The sequence below is a fragment of the Myotis davidii genome, unplaced genomic scaffold (genome assembly GCF_000327345.1).
Source record: "Myotis davidii unplaced genomic scaffold, ASM32734v1 scaffold766, whole genome shotgun sequence".
NCBI lineage: Eukaryota > Metazoa > Chordata > Mammalia > Chiroptera > Vespertilionidae > Myotis > Myotis davidii.
In genome coordinates this window covers 548,303-555,493 of record NW_006296846.1, presented here as the reverse complement: position 1 = coordinate 555,493, position 7,191 = coordinate 548,303, and positions in this window count along the sequence as shown.

Sequence of the window (7,191 nt, the reverse complement as noted above, 5' to 3'; positions counted from 1 at the left end):
CATCAAGGAGAAAACACATACAGGAACATAGATAAGGAAACAGATCCAAGCCAATCTTGAATGCACAAGTTAAATTGCACAAGGAGAATGCTCATCATTCCCAGTTGTGTCTTCCTGTTGCACTGCTATTCTCTCTTAATGCCATAGGAATAGACTTATGGAGGGGATTCCATGACTAGTTAATAGCTTGAGAAATCAGATGATAGATGATAGATAGATATAGATAGATAGATAGATAGATAGATTGATAGATATATAGATGATAGATAGATAGATAGATAGATGATAGATGATAGATAGATGATAGATAGATAGATAGATAGATAGATAGATATATAGATAGATGATAGATAGATGATAGATAGATAGATAGATAGATGGCTATATAGGTTAGTGGCTTGAATCTTAGAAACACTGACTCCAGCCTATTTTGTCACTTAATGTAGTCATACATAGTTTTCTCCTTTTTTTCTTTTCCGGAAACTAAGTCTTTGATTTCACAGTAACTGTTGAACTCACATAAAAAGTGGGAGAGTCATGAGAAGGGAAGAGTTCACAGAGTTTATAGTCATAAATTACAAACAAAGAACTCACTCTACAAACTTCTTGCAAGTATTTGGCCCTTTGAAATTTTACAGCTTCTGATCCTCTGTATGAGAACTGATCCATGGATATTGGAGGGGCACAAACTGCAAACTGCATTTCCTTCCTCATGGGAAAGCATTGTTAAAGAAACAGACTCAGAACTGCTAGCATCCTCTGCAATGAAAAGAGCCACTGAGAATTCAGAATCACGGAGCAAAACACTGCTTCTTAGTTTCTCCTATTATTTAATAGCTTATTAAGGTATAATGGACATACAATAAGCTGCATATATTTAAAGTGCACAATTTGATAAGTCTTGGCACATGTATACACCCATGGAACTATTACCACAATCAAAATAACACACATTTCCATTGCCCATCCCCCAAGTCTCCGTGGGTTCCTTTGTAATTCCTCTTTCTCATCCCTTGTTTTTATTTATTTATTTATAGGTACATGCCCTTGACCGGAATCGAACCTGCGACCTTTCAGTCTGCAGGCCGACGCTCTATCCACTAAGCCAAACCAGTCAGGGCTCATCCCTCATTTATTTAGGCAACCACAGCTCTACTTTCTGTTTCCATAGATCCGTTTGCATTTTCTAGAATTTTATGAAAATGATTCACAGAATATGTATACTTTCTTATCTGTCTTCTTTGCTCAGCATTATAATTTTGAGATTTACCCATGTTGTGTATATCAAGAGTTCATTCCTTTTGATACCACAATTTGTGTATCCATTTCTGCTGATGAACATTGGCTTCTTTCTGATGAACCACTGATGTGTTTCTATTTCTAGTCTATCCCCCCCACCTCCATTTTACAGATGAAGAAATGGAAATTCAAAAGAGTTCAAGTACCTTGTCGAAGGTACACAGACAGTAGTCAGAGCATAAAACCTTAAATTGTTAGAATGTTTGAGCTGAAAGGGACATCAGGGTACCTCTGTGTGTTTTTAAAAACCGCTTGATGTTGATATTTGAATTGTGCTCTACAAGGATTAATCATTTCTCTTTATCCAGGGTAAAGTCAGCAGGCCCTCTTTGCCAGTTAAGTATTGATACCCTTTTATCAAAATTCATGAGAAAGGAAGCGTTCTTAACATGCTTCTATCATAGGGAAAATTCTGTAATGTCCTATCAACCTAAGATGACCTTCTCTTTCCAGAGGAACAGCAGTGTGCTAACTTAAATTTTTAGAAGTTAAAGATACTTATTATAAAAATAAAATCATATAAACATTCAATTAAATATATTAAAAACAAAACTAATAAATATTGAAAACTCATTGCTTCTTAATTATTTTACTACATTATACCATCATGGGGGCTCTTAAGGCTATTGTATCTTATAGCTATTATATCCATACAGCAGAAATGCTGGCCAGTGATGGGATGTCACAAATTTCTTCTTAATTCTCCATTCAGTAGTGTAGTGTTGATAGCTTGAAATCAGCCTTGGGAGAATTTATACCATGAAAATGGCAAAAGGTGTAAGTTAGGGTTTGATTTATTATTTGGTTGACTGTCCAAACTTAATATGATGGAGAAAATGGTAATTATGCAGATTAACTTTTAAAATGTGTCATATCTGTGACCATAACATTTTGACTAGCATAAAAATTGAGAAATTATTCTTCCAATATTTATAAACTATTATTAAAAATGTAGCAAATAAGTTGCTCACGTCATTGATGAATAAGTTAAATTCAGATATATATCTTTATTATCTTGATTGTTTTATTTTCATTACTTGTGAACATAAACAAAAATATCAAACAATACCATTATTTATGATGAAACTATACTCAGACTGCCGGTATTGCACATTTCCCAACACACCACTGTGTAAGGGGGTTTGGGGTCTTTGAAATTAAGACCTATGTAAACAATAACAAACAAACAAGTAAACAAACCTATAAGGAATGTCATGTCTACAGGACTAGTTTTTTTTCTAGATCACATAGGAGGGCAAAATGAAAACCAAAGTAAAATAAGAAGACAGTGAAATTAGAGCCACTGTTGAAAAATATGGCATTTTAAATTTAATGTAATTAAAAATAAATCCAATAAGATGTTTCAAAAAGGCATAGAATAAAAGTCTCTCTCTCGCCTGCACCCCTAAAACCCCTTCTCCAAGGCAACTCCTTTATAGCTGCTGAGTTTGCTTAAAGAGATGGTTTATATGTAAACAAGTAATATCATGCATCCTCTCCCTCACCATTTTTATACAAAAGATACTATAAAATACACACTGTTTTGCACTTTGTTTTTCCCCACTTATAAAGCTCTATTCAGATCAGTGCCATAGCCTCACAGTATTATATGAAGCATCATTTATTTACCTATTACTTAATTATAACATAAAGGCATTGTAATGGTTTAGAATAGGGCTTAACTTTACTGCATTTATTTAGTTATTCAGATATGTGCTCTTTTCTTGCTGTTACTTTTCTTTCTCTCCTCATTAAGTTATAGAACATGAATCTGCTATTGTGACTATCAGCACACATTTACTGAGCACTTGCTAGTTGACTTTCGCTGTGAGAGATTCAAAAATAAAATTTTAAGACATAATTTGGTCTCAATACTCTTAACATATAGCTTGGAAATAAGGGAATCTATATATATAAAAGCCTAAGTGACTAAACAACCGAACAACCGAATGACCGGTTGACTGGTTGCTATGATGTGCACTGACCACCATGGTGCAGATGATCAACACAGGAGCTACTCCCTGTTGGTCAGAGTGCTATGACAGCAGGAGCACTGCTCAGCTGACCAGCCATGCCAGAAGCAGGGCTCACAGCTGGCCACTGCAGCCTGGAGACCGCAGCGGAGTAGCGGCAGCAGGCACAGTGGAACCGGAATGAGCAGAAGCAGCAGGCAGGAGTGGCAAGTAGCATTGGACTGCTGGTTTGGCCTGATCTCTGCAGGCCACACTGAGGGACTCCACCAGTGCATGAGTCCATGCACTGGGCCACTAGTATGAGTACTAGCATAATAATGACCCAGATAAGAGGCTAGAAAGTGTCACAAGTCCTCACCATTAATTAGCTTTGACCTTGTATTAGTTCATTTAATCTATTGGTCATTTATACTTTCTGAACATTTGTTTGCTCACCTTTAAAATGAGGATAACTATATCTGCCTTGATCATCTTATTGGGTTGTTTTGAAGCTCTCAGCAGACTATGTATGTGAACACTAATGGGATACATATGTCTACAAAGGCACATTACTTTCTCTGCCTGTCTTGTCCACATTGTGTCAAGTCATGTTGAACTTGTGCTGGGATATGTCCTCCACATCTAGGCCTCTGCATGTGCTGTTTACCTCTACCTGGGATGCATGACCAACATAGTCCTCCTTATCCCGACTCAGCTCTCAGCTTTCCTGACCTCCCAAGTCTGGATCAGGTGCCCTTCCTAATGGCATTCTGAACATCCCCATCATTGCACTGCCATTGCCAGGTCATGGGAGAGGAGTCTTCATAGTTGTAACCCAAGCTTCAAGAAATGCTTAAGAAATGAGTGAATAAAAGAATTTCCTCTAAGGCAATAAGGAGGAAATAAAACAAGCTGAATGTATTAGGGCCAAGAGAAGCTTTACCTACATTCTCTTTATTGGTCTTCACTGCACTTTATGAGAAAGGAATTATTATTCCCATTTCACAAGTTCTGGTAGTTAAATGATTTTGGAACCCAATGCTGATTGGCCCAAAGGACTCTCTACAATATCATTCTTTCCCCCAATACAATGGCCAACATTGATTGGTAATTAGTCACAAGTGTGTATCATCTTATTCAGTCCTCACAAAACTACTAAAAAATAGATGGTGTCATTATTTGCAGATAAGAAAATTCGAATGACCAGAGGTGAAGTGATTTGTTAAAAAGTTATGTAAGTTGCTCTAGCTGGTTTGGCTCAGTGGATAGAGCATTGGCCTGCAGACTGAAGGGTCCTGGGTTTGATTCCAGTCAAGGGCACATGCCTGGGTTGTGGGCTCAATCTCCAGTAGGGGATGTGCAGGAGGCAGCCAATCAATGATTCCCTCTCATTATTGATGTTTCTATCTCTCTCTCCCTTTTCCCTTCTTCTCTGAAATCAATAAAAATGTTTTAAAAAAGTGATATAAGTTTCCAAAAATGAAAAATTACTGTGAGCCAAGAAGACTTGATAGTAGAAGAGAGATTACACTTGATACTTGAATAAAGGTGAATATTTCAATAAAACTAAAATTGTCAGGAGCAGGGCTTCCAGTTGGGGAAAGCAAGACAGGGCACAAATGTCTGAGAAACAGTGAGAAGCCTAGGTGACAAGGGTGACAGTGCATGATTAAGACCTGGGGGAACATAAAGACGAAGAACCTGGTTGGGCTATATTATGAAAAGCCTGGAAAAAATAAATGTCTCAGAAGGTGTATACCCTAAAGGAAATAATTTTGTAAAAGTGACATGATGAATGGTGTACTTGATTTTTTCTTTCCTTTTAATATAGGATTATATGTGATTTATTTAACTTTACTGATAAAGTTATCGATAACTTTTTAGCTTTATCTCATTTTTATTTTCCTTCACAGGAATCGTAACTCATCTAGCCTAAAGTTTCCACTTCTGACAGACAGAAACTGTGAGAAATGGAAATGGCTAAGAACCTTTGAACTCTGCTATTTTAGGGTGGAGCTGGACATTCCACTCTGTGAAAGTGTACTTTTATATTTTTGTAGTTAAGAAAACATTGGAGTTAAATGTGATTTGTGGAGCAAGACTTTTGAGTAAATCAAATGGCTTATGAGAGAAATTGTATGTCTGTTACTATCCTCAATTGCTTTCAAATTCAGCTTAGAAACTCTCAGTAAGGATCTGCAACCAATGCCCAAATTAATTTTTTCTTATATTTGGCCTTCAAACTTTTTATTTTTTGCCAATGCTTCCAAGGCAGTGTTTTCGTGGGATTCTTGCCTGTTTTTCACTGGCATGCTTTCTCCATTCTCCTTACCTACTATGGGAGGCCCAATACAGGAAGGGAAGACCTGCCCACCACCTGCCTTTAATTAATGAAGGGCTCAGGGGTGTGTGTGACCTACACCTGCTATGGACTGGGAGTCTGGCCTTGGAGAGACAAAGGTAGGTCAGTATTTCTCTCAAGCTCCTCTTTTGATAGAGCCATGTGCCAAGGGAAGCTTCAGTCAGGAGAGATCTAAATACAGACAACCCCAGGGCAGGTAGGAGCAGGACATTTGTGCTGCTGAGGCCTGACTTCATGGAGGGGCTCCCAGCTGGCTTGGGCAACCAGGGATTTCAGTCCCTGAGCCTTAGACTTATTCCTGCAAAGAGACATTGCCCTAACTAGGGTAACTATATAGTTTATCATGCATACCAAGACATTTTTAACAATAAAGAGATTGTTAAAAATAATTAAAATGATACAGTTTGAATGGACAATAGTGTGGTGATTGCAGGGGGAAGGGAAAGGGGAGTGGAGGCGGAAGAGAGCATAGAGGGGATAAATGGTGAGGGGAAAAAGAAAATTAAATAAATCAATTAAAAACAAACAAACGAACAAAAAACTATGTGGGCAATGCCAGGACCAGCTTCAATGACTAATGATCTGCTACCTTGACACTGACCAATCAGTAGAGACCATGCTCCATAAAGGATATACCTGGAAAAGCTGACAAATATTCTATTGAGATCTTCCCCTGAGACCTCCCCTAAGATTCCGACCTATAAGAGAGAGATAAACACCCTTAAGTAAAAGACACGCCATAAGCACTCTCCCTTCTAGAAGCACACATGTGCCTTCACTTCCTCCTCTTCTTCCCCCACAGGCATGCATCTCCTAAACTCTAAGGGTCCACACAAGACTTGCAACCAGAGGGCTAACTCCCCTCCCACACACACATCTGTCTCCAAGGCCCCCTTTTCTCTGACTTCCCAGTGAGCTAAAGCAGTCACACCTAGGCTCTCCTGTTGCTACTTCCATAACCTTCCTTGTTTCACTGTCCCCAACTTTAATAAACGGACTCTCAAAATAAAATAATAATAATTAAAACCATACAGAAATTGGCTAAACTACTCAGCTGGTGAGACGGTTTGCAGCCAGGAAGGGCAGAGCTCCCCTGGAAAGGTAAAAAACCAGGGATCTGGGCAGGAAAGTTTGCCAGACCTCTGAACCCAGAGGGTTAAAGGGAGACCACGTGGCAGACAGCCCCATCCCTTGGGACAGGCACAACCCCTGACTGGGGAAAGGAGATCTGCGGGATTCCTGGCACCGCCTGGGGATTTGAGAGCTGGGTTCTGTGATCACGGAGGACTGAGCCTAAAGGGGGCAGCCTGAAGAGCTGACCAGAGCATGCAGTACCGGTAATAGAACAGCTTGTAGAAAGTTAGCCTTCCCCATTTCCACGGCCTGCATTTGCTTGTTTATTTTCACTGAATCCTGTTCATAAGACATTTAGGGTACAGACACTCACCTGTGCTGAAGAGAGGGAGAAGGTGCGGATGAGTGGAATCTGGGGAGAGACTGAGGAGAGAGGGGGGGCCGGGAGAGGTGGCAGCGAATTGAATGCTGAGACACCCCTGGGCCCAGGATCCAGGCAGCCAC